The sequence below is a fragment of the Herpailurus yagouaroundi genome, unplaced genomic scaffold (assembly GCF_014898765.1).
Source record: "Herpailurus yagouaroundi ecotype Mexico unplaced genomic scaffold, PumYag 28, whole genome shotgun sequence".
In the NCBI taxonomy this organism is placed as follows: Eukaryota; Metazoa; Chordata; class Mammalia; order Carnivora; family Felidae; genus Herpailurus; species Herpailurus yagouaroundi.
The window spans coordinates 71,786,799-71,800,699 of record NW_024412376.1 but is presented as its reverse complement, the minus strand read 5'-3'; the positions used below and the strand labels follow the sequence as shown (position 1 = coordinate 71,800,699).

The window sequence follows — 13,901 nt, the reverse complement described above, 5'->3', positions numbered from 1 at the left end:
CTCCACCAAAAGTCTGCTAGAACTGATACATGAATTCAGCAAAGTTGCAGGATACAAAATCAATGTACAGAAATCAGTTGCATTCTTATACACTAACAATGAAGCAACAGAAAGACAAATAAAGAAACTGATCCCATTCACAATTGCACCAAGAAGCATAAAATACCTAGGAATAAATCTAACCAAAGATGTAAAGGATCTGTATGCTGAAAACTATAGAAAGCTTATGAAGGTAATTGAAGAAGATTTAAAGAAATGGAAAGACATTCCCTGCTCATGGATTGGAAGAATAAATATTGTCAAAATGTCAATACTACCCAAAGCTATCTACACATTGAATGCAATCCCAATCAAAATTGCACCAGCATTCTTCTCGAAACTAGAACAAGCAATCCTAAAATTCATATGGAATCACAAAAGGCCCCGAATAGCCAAAGTAATTTTGAAGAAGAAGACCAAAGCAGGAGGCATCACAATCCCATACTTTAGCCTCTACTACAAAGCTGTCATCATCAAGACAGCATGGTATTGGCACAAAAACAGACACATAGACCAATGGAATAGAATAGAAACCCCAGAACTAGACCCACAAACGTATGGCCAACTCATCTTTGACAAAGCAGGAAAGAACATCCAATGGAAAAAAGACAGTCTCTTTAACAAATGGTGCTGGGAGAACTGGTCAGCAACATGCAGAAGGTTGAAACTAGACCACTTTCTCACACCATTCACAAAAATAAACTCAAAATGGATAAAGGACCTGAATGTGAGACAGGAAACCATCAAAACCTTAGAGGAGAAAGCAGGAAGAGACCTCACTGACCTCAGCTGTAGCAATCTCTTACTCGACACATCCCCAAAGGCAAGGGAATTAAAAGCAAAAGTGAATTACTGGGACCTTATGAAGATAAAAAGCTTCTGCACAGCAAAGGAAACAACCAACAAAACTAAAAGGCAACCAACGGAATGGGAAAAGATCTTTGCAAATGACATATCGGACAAAGGGCTAGTATCCAAAATCTATAAAGAGCTCACCAAACTCCACACCCGAAAAGCAAATAACCCAGTGAAGAAATGGGCAGAAAACATGAATAGACACTTCTCTAAAGAAGACATCCGGATGGCCAACAGGCACATGAAAAGATGTTCAGCGTCGCTCCTTATCAGGGAAATACAAATCAAAACCACACTCAGGTATCACCTCACGCCAGTCAGAGTGGCCAAAATGAACAAATCAGGAGACTATAGATGCTGGAGAGGATGTGGAGAAACGGGAACCCTCTTGCACTGTTGGTGGGAATGCAAATTGGTGCAGCTGCTCTGGAAAGCAGTGTGGAGGTTCCTCAGAAAATTAAAAATAGACCTACCCTATGACCCAGCAATAGCACTGCTAGGAATTTATCCAAGGGACACAGGAGTACTGATGCATAGGGGCACTTGTACCCCAATGTTCATAGCAGCACTCTCAACAATAGCCAAATTATGGAAAGAGCCTAAATGTCCATCAACTGATGAATGGATAAAGAAATTGTGGTTTATATACACAATGGAATACTACGTGGCAATGAGAAAAAATGAAATATGGCCCTTTGTAGCAACATGGATGGAACTGGAGAGTGTGATGCTAAGTGAAATAAGCCATACAGAGAAAGACAGATACCATATGGTTTCACTCTTATGTGGATCCTGAGAAACTTAACAGAAACCCATGGGGGAGGGGAAGGAAAAAAAAAAAAAAGAAGAGGTTAGAGTGGGAGAGAGCCAAAGCATAAGAGACTGTTAAAAACTGAGAACAAACTGAGGGTTGATGGGGGGTGGGAGGGAGGAGAGGGTGGGTGATGGGTATTGAGGAGGGCGCCTTTTGGGATGAGCACTGGGTGTTGTATGGAAACCAATTTGACAATAAATTTCATATATTAAAAAAAATTTAAAAGAAAAAAAAATAAAAGAAACATTAAAAAAATTAAGTTTTTAAATTTATTGTTTATTTAATTTCTTTAAAATTAAAATTTATTATTTAATTTATTTAAAATTAAAATTAAAAAAATTTAATGTTTATTTTATTTTTGAGACACACAGAGAGACAGAGCATTAGTGAGAGAGGGGTAGAGACAGAGGGAGACACAGAATCTGAAGCAGGCTCCAGGCTCCAAGCTGTCAGCACAGCCTCATGTGGAGCTTGAAGTCATGAACTGTGAGATCATGACCTGAACTCAAGTCGAACACTTAACTGAGTGAGCCATCCAGGCGCCCCCACAAGTTCTACTCTTAAACAAGTCATTTCCAAGTAAAGACTATTCCTTTCCTAAGAATTTTTAGGCCAACTCTTAAGAAAAAGAAATTCTACTTTATGAGCCAATAAACAATCAACCCCTCTCCCTTCCTGTCTTCCTTCCTTCTTTGCTTTTTTCTTTTAATTTTTTATTATTTGCTTTTTAAAATATTTAAAACTTGAAGTAGTAGGAGATAATGATGCATTTAAACAGATGGAGAAGCCCAAGAATGACGTAACAGAGAAGGAATCACTTGTTCACCTTCCTGTGTGAGTCCAAATACTTTATTAATACAGTTCATCTTATACCGACCCTGTTAGAGGAATCTTTTCTCTATAGTTATCTCTTCCTTTTTCTCCATAAGAACAGAAGTATAATATACAATATTTCAGCTTAGAAAGGGCCCTCCTTTTTTTGCCATGTGCTTTTAGGATACTGTTTTTACTGTTCTACTTTACTGTTCCCATTTTACTGTTCTACTTTAGAGCAAAACTCCATGACAGACTTACCCAAACTCACTCTCCCACTTCTCCTATTGTCTCTTGGTCTCAGTCTTAATCACTCAGAAACAAAAACAAAAGCAAAAATTGCATACACACACATACACACACACACACCCCAAAACCACAAATAAACAAAAGCAGCTGTTCTCTCCCACAATCGTCCAATCTGCTATGGAATGAATTTTGTCCCTTAAAATTTGCATGTCGAAGTCTAATTTCCAGTATCTCAGAATGTGACTATATTTGGAGATAATGACCTTTATATAGGTAATTAAGTTAAATCTGGTCATGAGGGTGGGCACTAATCCAATATGACTGGTGACTGGTGTCCTTGTAAGAATAGAATAGGATACAGGCACATGCAGAGGAAAGATCATGTGAGGACACAGTGAGTAGGCAGCCATCTACAAGTCAAGAAAAAAGGTCCTCAGAAGAAGCCAACCCTGCTGACACCTTGACCTTGGACTTACAGCCTACAGATTTGTGAAAAAATAAATTTCTGTTATTTAAGCCACCCAGTCTTTGGTATATTGTTATGGCAACCCTAGCAAATATATACCCTTCCTCACACTGCTTACTTAAATTGCCTTCTGTGAACACCCCAAGCAAGTTTCTTCTCAGACCACTTACTATCCCCTTTTCCTGGAATATTTTAATTCCAGATCCCCATAGCTTGCTCCACAGCATAGTTTTCGGTTACACAGAGCTTACTTATTTTAGTCAGGTGCCTCCTCAAACGTTGCCTTTCAAGGAAGTCAAAGGAGACTCTCAGACCGTACAGTATATCTTCTCTTTTAGTTTTCTCCTACCACTTATCACCACTAACATATTATGTACTTAGTTGTGTGTTGTTTTTTTTCTGTGTCCCCTCACTAGAATGTAATTTCCACTAGAGCAGGATCTGTGTTGTTTATAGTATATATTCAGTTCCTAGGTGAGTTCCTTGCACATATTTAGTACCTAATAAAATTTACTGAGTGTTGAATGAATGAATGAGCAGGAATGTGGGGCTTTTTTTTTTTTTTCCTTAGGGAAAACATATATTTAAGAATGTAAAACTGAGGTTTTCTTCCCCCTCCTAAGGCTCATTTGTGTCTATCAGAACATTATTAAGTCAATAATCTCATATTTCATCCAGTATAAGATGAAACAAATATACATGTTATTTGGTTCTATTCTTTCATGAGTTGGAGAGATTAACACCAGTGTCTCTAGTCAAAAACAGGGAAAACATGAGAAGAAAGCAGGCAACAGAAATAATTAGATTCTAAGCTTTCTGTGCTGGTTTCTCTGTTTCTTTAGTTGTGCCCTATATTCTATCTCACATAATAAATTCAGAAAATGGCAGTTTTCCTTTTTCCCCAGCTTTATTGAGACATAGTTGACATATAACACTGTAAGCTTAAGGTGTACGACATGCTTTGATACACTTCTATATTGCAAAATGATTACCACCATAGTATTACCTAACACCTGTATCATGTCACATAATTATCATTTCGTTTTTGTGGTGAGAACATATATACTATCTTAGCAATTTTATAGTATGTAATACAGTACTATTAACTATAACCACCATGTTTGTACATTAGATCCTCAGAACTTACTCATTTTATAACTAGAAGTTTGTACCCTTTGACTGACATTTCCCCATTCCCCCTACCCCCGAGTCCCTGGTAACCACCATTCTACTATCTGTTTCTATGAATTCAGCTTATTTACTTATTTATTGATTTATTTGTTTTTAATTTTTTTTAACATTTATTCATTTTTGAAAGAGAGAGACAGAGCGAAAACGGGGGAGGGCTAGAGAGAGAGGGAGACACAGAATCTGAGGCAGGCTCCAAGCTCCGAGCTGTCAGTACAGAGCCTGACGTGGGCCTCAAACTCACAAACCGTGAGATCATGACCTGAGCCAAAGTCAGCTGCTTAGCCAACTGAGCCACCCAGGCACCCCTGGTTTAGCTTTTTTAGATTCCACATATAAGTGAGATCATATTTGTCTTTTGCTGGCCAACTTACTTCACTTGGCATAATTTCCTCAAAGTCCATCCATTTTATCACAAATGGCAGGATTTCCTTTTTTTAAAGCTGGATAATATTCCATTGAATATATATACCACATCTATCCTTCATCCATTGATGGACACTTAGGTGGTTCCCATATCTTGGCTGTTGTAAATAATGCTGCAATGAACATGGGAGTTTAATTTTTTAACGAGTCTCCATACTATTTTCCCCAATGGCTCTACCAATTTACATTACCATTAACAGTGCAGAAGGGTTCCCTATTCTCCATATCCTCTCCAACACTTGTAATCTCTTGTCTTTTCAATGATAGCCATTCTAGTAGGTGTGCAGTGATATGTCATGGTGATTTTGTTTTTGTTTTTTTTTAAATAATGTTTATATATTTTTGAGAGAGAGAGAGAGAGAGAGAGAGAGAGAGAGAGAGAGAGAACACGTCGGGGAGGGACAGAGAGAGAGAGACACAGAATCTGAAGCAAGCTCCAGGCTCTGAGGTGTCAGCACAGAGGCCAATGCAGAACTGGAACCTACCAACTGCAAGATCATGACCTGAGCTGAAGTCGGATGCTTAACCATCTGAGCCACCCAGGCACCCCACCACTGTGATTTTGATTTGCATTTCCCTGCTAATTGTGATGTTGAGAACATTTTTATCTACCTACCTGTTGGCCATTTGGATATTTTCTTTGGAAAAATGTCTACTCTGGCCATTTTTAAAAAATCATATTTTTTTTCACTGCTGAATTGTACGAGTTCTACAAAGATAAAATAAATACTATTTTGGAGATTGTTTACCTGATAGAAGAAGAAGCCTCATCTTCTAGACTTTATGGACTGACTTTGGTCTTTCTGACTCTCACTTGTGGGTGGGGGCATGCTGGGGTGTCCTGTGGCCCAGGACACGATATGTCTTCAACTCAGGCCTGGAGTCCACAGCGTCTACAAGTCTGTGGTCCTTGGTGAAGGCTGCACGGGGGGGTTGAGGGGTGAGGGTGGGGGAATGCGGGGTGGGGGCATGGGTCTACAGCGGCTCCAAGGTCTGTTGAGGTCCTTAGTGGCACTTCCAGTTCCAATGGCTAGGGATTAAGGCAGGCAGCGGCGGTAGCCAGAAGTGATGGTGTTCACACACTCCGCTGCAGGAGTCAGCTGCAGGTGCTTGTGTAGTGGCAAGCACCAGCTGCAGACACAGACGTAGAGGTGTGGGCCTGCACGGGCAGCAAAGGTTGGGGCTCACTGTGGGCACACTGGTAGCTGCAGGCATCCTGGCTGTCGGCATGGATTACCTGGGTGATGGGTCTTGCCATGGGCGTACAGCGGCAGAGGCCAGCGCAGCGGGTTGTATTGGGGGCATGCAGGCTCACAGCTGGAGCGGTGAGTCTTGAGCGCAAGCAGGACAGTGGGAGTCAGCCCTCTGGTTCGAGGGAGGGTCTTGCGCTTGCGCAACCACACAGGCCAGCTCGCACGCAAGTCAGGGCGCTCTGAGCTGCCGAGGGCCAGGGGAACAGACGCGGGTTAAGGCTGCTGCCTTTCGCGAACATGAATACCTGTGGGGCAGATGCTGGTAAAATCTGCAGGGGCTCCATGGCAGCTGTGCTGGCCTGTGGCTCCTTCTTCCGGGGTGAAAACCGCTGGATTGATCTGTAAAGGAGTTGCCCGTGAACGACGATCCTTCTGCTGTGTGGCTGCTACGGGTAGGCCCTGCTTTTCTTCATGTTCCTGTCTGTATAGCTCTCGGCTTTGCTGAATAGGGTGAAATCACAGTGGCACCTTCGTGCCCCGAAAGGCCAGGGAAACTGTTTGCTCACCCCACTAGCTCTTCCTTTTTCAGGGAGGAGAATTCTTTCTAGCTGGAAGTTCTTTTTCGGTGCTGAGCAAAGCTGGCTTGGGGGATGGGATGATGCTGGCAAATGAAGCTATTTTCCTTCTCTTTTTGTGTGGTGATGGTCAGGCCTTTCGTTCCGCGGTGTTGCTGAAGTTTCTAAAGTGGATTCCAAAACTCTTGGAGAGGTGTTTTGGTTGGTGGATATCTTTGTAATTGTTGACATTTGTGGGGAGACCGCGGCTGGGTTGTGTCTCCTCGCCGCCATCTTGGTGTGATGCCTCCTTTGAAAGGACACTTTTCAGGAGGAAACTCATGGGAGCAGCTGATTAATGAATTTAGTTTTTTATGTTTATTATTATTATTTATTTTTCTAATGTTTATTTGTTTTTGAGAGAGAGAGAGAGTATTTTTTAATATTTGTTTCGGAGAAAACTACCACACCATTATCTGGTCATTGATATTGACTGTAGTCCCTACTCTTAATGGCCAGTTTGTAGCTTCATAAAATCTCAGATTCTGTATATATTTTTTAAACTCACCAAAGTCACCTAATTTAGAATGATTATTCCTTAAATTGAAACACATTCTTTTATACCATATTCAATAAGAATATATCTTTAACGGCATTGCGATCACTCATTTAGAATTTATTGAGTTGTTTTCTTTTTTTTATAATTACCAATTTAAAATCTTTATAGTCAATAAAGAATATTTAGGAGGGATGCAACAGTATCTTACCCAGAACAGACAGGCAAGGAGACAAAATCCTACTGAAACTTATTATGTGTAGAGCACTGTACACAGGATCCCACATTTAGGCCTTATGACAAGTAAAGGGAACATGATTACCCCTAGTTTACAGGTAGGAAATTGGGTTAAAATAGTTATGTAGTATTACACAGCGAAAAAAGAGAAGCTCCCTTTTTCTACACTGAATCACTGAATATGTATTGCTTTTATTTGGGAGAGGGTGTTACAGATTTTTTTTTCTTAGAAATTGTTCTTAATAACCAGTCTGTGCTTACAGCAATGTACACTACCCTGCTTTTTGGAAATACTGATGAAAAACAAATCTATGTATAAGAATTATTTTAAACTAGTTGTTTTTGTTGGTTTGTTTCTAATATGTTATTACTCAAAATTTTTTCCAAAGGTCTAAAAAGAATGATAATTTGTCCGGATTCTATTGTAAGCCATACTGAACCAAAAGCATGATAAATGAAATAATAGAAGAGGGAGTTTTTAAGTGTAAAATAGTATTTTAGAGTTGATATCATAAAACAGCTCATTAGACCAAGTGGAGATTGTAATACTTTTTTTTTTATTGAATAATTTCCTTAAAGATTTTGGAGAAATGTTCTGAAATGTCCCGCAGAGATCTTCGCGTTTCAGTACTTGACTTTTAGTTTGCTGCAAATTGTTGTTGTCTTTTAACTGCTTTCACACATCTTACTTGCTCTCTTTCCCTGTAACTCTCTCCTGGCTCTTCCTTCCCATTGTCTGTTATCTTTGAGCTCACAAAACTCAACAGCCCCCAGGTCATCTTCTATCATTCAGCAGTTTTTGCACTGATTTCTTTTTGTTATAAATGAAGGAACAATGAAAGGGCAAGAAAAAAAAAATTCTCCTTAAAAAAAAAAGATTTCTTTTTTTGCAGTGGTCTAAATTCCATTAACTATTACTCGATGTTATCATAAAACATTTGTCTCATATTCTACTATGTAATATTTTATTCATATAATCCTCTGGAGTGCACTTGCTTTTCGTATTTTCTCTATTCCTTTAGGTGAATTCTCTAAGTTTTAATTTTTCTTCTGTTTCCAGGGCTCTGCATACATTTTCACGTTTCATTAGTAGTTAATTTCAAAATGCAATTAGAAAGAATTCCTTTGAGGAGAGCAGACAATAACTGGCATCTTTCTGCTCAATCCTTATTAAATAGCATGGGAAGATGCATTTTAACTAAGAATGTTTAGAACAAAGGCCTAAGAGAAAATGTCTAGACAAATTATGGGTATTTTGGCATTAGTATAGCATATGGATGGGTCATTAAATAAATCATTCCCCTACATTTGTCTTTTAGGTTTAACAATAATAAACCCAGTTGAAAGTCAAAATTTTGATTTTCAAAAGTAAAAAACCACCTGGTTTGTTTTCTCTTAGTTAACAAAATACCATATTATTTCACTCTGTGCTTAAACCTCAACATTGAATAGTGTACATGGAACATGACAGGTTAAGTCCCCTGTATACCAGAGTCTAGTAGAGTTTTATAGAAATATGTAGATTTCCTTACTCTACACCAGAGTCATTTATACATCTTCAGAATGCCTATGGGATATATCCCCATGTATCAAGGCATGGCAGCTTATAATTACCAACATTTCAACTTTATAAAGTTGAATTATCCTGTCGAGAAATGAAGTAGAAAATTTAAAAGTCATGGAAGTCTTTATAAGCATGTAAAAGAACATCCCAGGGAAGCTATTGATGGCCTTGTTGATAATTGAAGGGAAACTTAAAACCAGATGGATCCTGACTCTTTTTTTTTTTTCAATATATGAAATTTATTGTCAAATTGGTTTCCATACAACACCCAGTGCTCATCCGGATCCTGACTCTTAACAACTGATCAAATGTTACGTTAAGATAGTGAATAGTGTGCCTGGGTGGCTCAGTCAGTTGAGCTTCTGACTTTGGCTCAGGTCATGATCTCACACTCTGTGAATTTGAGCCCTGCGTTGGGCTCCTTGGTGACAGCTTGGAGCCTGGAGCCTGCTTTGGATTCTGTGTCTCCCTCTCTCTCTGACACTCCCCTGTTCATGCTCTGTCTCTCTCTGTCTCAAAAATAAATAAACATTAAAAAAAATAAAAAAAAAAGTAAAAAAGATAGTGAATAATCATTTTCAGCCAAAACTTTCTAGTTGACATTCTGTGGTGATAAATTCTCCATATTTATAGCCTGTGATTCTATAAGGAGACTAGAAGAGGAAGAGAAGTTCTGGCCATTCATGTGCTAGATAGCGTAAGTGTGCTCCAGAAAGGAAGAGTTAGGAGATTATGCCCCATGGTGATGCCTCCAACTTCAACATTGATTTGACACACTGATTCACTATTATGAACTAAGTATTGAAAGTTACAAGAGTGGTTAAGAATGAGTACTCTGGTACAGACTTGCTTGTATTCAAACCCTAACTCTGCTACTTCATAGCTATGTGACCTTGGACAATTAATCATATCATCTTTGTTCCAGTTTTCCTATCTGTAAGGTAGGGTCATAAGACTATCCACTTTACAGTTGAGGCCTGTAAAAGAGAACATTGATGTAAAGCACTTAAAACAGTCTGCTACACAGAAAGCACTTCATAAATTTAGCTTTGACTATTACATTAAAGTCTAATATAGATCTAAATCTAAATATAGATCTAAATATGATTCATTACTGCAATTTCAATTCATATCTTCTTGAACACCTTTCTGTGTGTATTTGGAACAATTAGCCAATGTTGTCTTTGACTTGATACCTCATACATTTGAACTTCAACATCTGAGGAGTGAGGATAGAACATGCCACAGAATTGTGCCGAGAGCTTAATTTCCCCTGGAGACACTGATAGGTCCTCTTGTTGGTAGGATCTATCAGAGTCGTGGAAGAGGAAATTAGATTAGGAGACAAAAGACCTGAATTTTAGCTATGACTCCGTCAGTGACTAACTTTTGCTTAGGATAAGTAATAGGCTTTAATTTTACTACATAATCATTATGGCCATGACAAACTATCTAGTCTCTCATTCTAAAACCTCTACCCCAGCACATATGATGCTATTTGTAAACTTCAGCCCGGAAGTAATAGTAATAGGCTTTCATAAATATAATTTTCAGTGTTTATGCAGTGTAAGTTTTCAAAGTTCTTTAAAAACGTTTTATAATTATTATATTTTAAGCAATTATATTACATTAATTTAGCCGTGGCAACTCAGCTATTAACTCTATACTTTTAAAATTTCTCTGTCATCATTTAGTTTCAAGTAGAAGTGATAATTTTGCATCAGCTCATTCGCCCAGTGCTTTAGTTTTGTATTCTTTCCTTCTTCCCTATCTCTTCCATTTTTATTCAACATTGAGTATACATTGTGGGTCAAGAGCTATGGTGTTACACATTATTTTATTAAATATCATTGATTTTTCACAACAGTGCCTAATCCACACAAGGATATAGGAAGTAAACAAAACATCAAAGGTAACATTAAAACAAGAAAGAAGAAGGTACCACATCCATTTTAAATAAGTAATCTTGGGGGCACCTGGGTGGCTCAGTTGGGTAAGCATCCAACTTCGGCTCTGGTCATGATCTCACAGTTTGTGGGGTTGAGCCTTGCATTGGGCTCTGTGTTGACAACTTGGAACCTGGAGCCTGCTTTGGGTTCTGTGTCTCCCTCTCTCTCTGTCCCAATGCCTCTCACACTCTGTCTCTCTGTCTCAAAAATGAATAAATGTTAAAAAAGAAAAAGTTTTAAAAAAAAGTAATCTTGGATTGTGAACATGGGAGGAACTTTGAATTTCTGCAAGGAAGGAAGAAGGCAATATTTTTCAGAAAGAAAAGCAAGGGACTAAGAATTTTCTTGCCCTTATAAATTCTAATCACATTGCTTTCTCTACAATTTTAGGTTATAAAGCAAGAGTCCATTAAAAGTTACTGACAAGACCTTATTAAAAATTGACACAGGACATAGGCATTTAATGGCTGGCACCTACACTGCTCTTAATTTTGTTTCCCTCTGAAGAATGTACAAGCAGGAAAGCTTTATTGAATGAAATCTAGGCCAAGCAAACATACGGCAATGGGATTTCTTTCAGATGAAGTAATTTTAAACTGAGATTTCTCAGAGAAGAATTTTTTTCCCTGCAGACTTTTATAACAGTATCCTTAAAATCTGGTCATGACAAACTGGAGAAAATGATCTTTAAAATCTGAGAATATGCTCAATTCTCTTCTCTGAAATCAATTCTGGGAAGATATCCATATCATTTTGAAATAGCAAACAGATTTGTCTGGTGGAATTTTGCCAGGAAAGAAGTAATGTAGACATGTTATGCTCTATTGTGGAAACATGAAGCATCCCCCTCTGCTAATGATTCATGAACAGGAAGATGAGGCATTCTTGCAGCTATTACCTCCCCTCCTAAACTGAAATATCATGCTGTTTACATCACCACACACATGTTCACATTGGTTGAAATGTGTTGTCATTGTGTATTATTAGCCACAATGGTTAGACTCCTATTTGAAACAAAACGAAACAAAGCACCATTATGTCACAGAGCACTAAGTGTTTTAGCTGTTATGTTAGTCCGGCTAGACTCTCACATTAATATACCTTGGTAATGTTAATAGGTTAAAGTTTATTAAACAAGACTTTGTTGCAGTTGCTCTGGCCATTTAATAGCCAGGCATAATTATTACAATGGATGGTATTAGCAATAACAATTATCATATAATTGCCCCTTATAAGAAGATACTGTGTTCATTTTAAGTTATTAACTAAGACACCTTGTTTACTATCTCATTTAATCTTTTGAGCAATCCCAATGTGTAAATGTTATACCCATTTTACATATGAGGAAACAACAGCACAGAGAGGTTAAGCAGTGTGTCCAAAATCACACAACCAATGGCTAACAGAGCTAGATTTCAAACTCAGGTAAACTTTAATCCAGGTTAATAACAATAAGAGAAGGCTTATTAGATGAAGTGGTTTATAAGGTATGTTTTGAAACTACTTATAATTTCTTGGGGAAAATACATTACTGGTGTATGGAATAATTTGTCAACCAAAAAGGGCTGCTAGGGCAGAGGATGGGTGGGAAACATATATGGGTAGCCTGGAGAGACAGAAAGTAAAGAGAAGAATCCTATATCGCTCAAACAATACAACAATTGCCTATAAAAGAAAACAGTTAATATCATGCTTTAATGCAATTCTTTTGGGGGGAAAAACCTGTATAGTTTTGAGGGAAATCATTATTTTCATCTATTATTTGAATTGATTCATTGGGGGAGGGTACAACTGAAAGATATTCTCAGGAATGTGTGAAATGAGAAAAAGCACCACACCCCTAGTCTTCCTGAAAAGAAGGAAAAGGAAAGGAAAGCTTTGAAAAACTATGCCAACTGAGAAATAAATAGTTTTTAAAACGAGCTCAAGATTAGAAAAGGTGTAGCATTATAAAAAATAGACATTGAACCAGTGAAACTTAAAAGTTAGTGTCTAGGGGCGCCTGGGTGGTGCAGTCGGTTAAGCGTCCGACTTCAGCCAGGTCACGATCTCACGGTCCGTGAGTTCGAGCCCCGCGTCAGACTCTGGGCTGATGGCTCAGAGTCTGGAGCCTGTTTCCGATTCTGTGTCTCCCTCTCTCACTGCCCCTCCCCCGTTCATGCTCTGTCTCTCTCTGTCCCAAAAATAAATCAAAACGTTGAAAAAAAATAAAAAAAAAAAGTTAGTGTCTAAAGGTTGTTAATATTACAAAATAATGCAGCTATCAAATAGTTTAAAAGAAAAGGTAAATAGTGTAAAGTAATGATAAAATCTGAAGCTAGGTTCTTGAATTCCTGGAACAAAACAACAACAAAAAGAAGTATGAGGAGGGTGATTGGGATAGAATAAAGTTTTTATTTTATTTTATTTTATTTTATTTTATTTTATTTTATTTTTTGTCCATGATTGGTTGATTTTATTTACAAGATTTTAAGTCATATACAAAGGTTTTTATTTTAAAATGATGGAGTGGGTTGCTATTGCTTCTTTATTGATAATATTGAAAAATATATGTTCATATTTTTAAAAATATTTGAAGATAATTATAAATAAAGTTAAATAAAGATACAGAACATCTGAATCAGTAGAGGAAAAGTATGATCTAATAAACCATATGTAATACCTGAAGATAAAAACAAAAATTAAAGAAACATAACAAATGTCAAATAAATATCAAATACAATTACAAATAAGCAGTCTTGTAATAAATATGATTGAATTTAAAATCTTATTAAAATAAATAAATTATAAGACGATTCAACATACTCTTTATGAGATACACAAAATAAAAAATTACACATAAGAAAGTTAAAATTAAAGTTGCCAGTTTTACCCAGTCATTGAAATCAAGGGCAGAAATATTAGTGACAGATGATATAAGAATTCAGGACAAAAGTATTAAAAATGTCAAAGAGAATTTTACATATTTGCACATGTCCAGTCTATAATTAAAATATAG

General features: G+C 37.5%; 1 long non-coding RNA gene across 1 annotated transcript in view; it reads right to left on the bottom strand.

The window, feature by feature from the left end:
- Positions 1–2,220, bottom strand: part of LOC121028576 (uncharacterized) — a 17,140-nt gene extending 14,920 nt beyond the window's left edge. Inside the window, exon 1 of the long non-coding RNA XR_005789346.1 lies at positions 2,208–2,220. This is a non-coding gene — a long non-coding RNA (uncharacterized LOC121028576). The remainder of the gene's footprint in view (positions 1–2,207) is intronic.
- Positions 2,221–13,901: the final 11,681 nt, after the last annotated feature.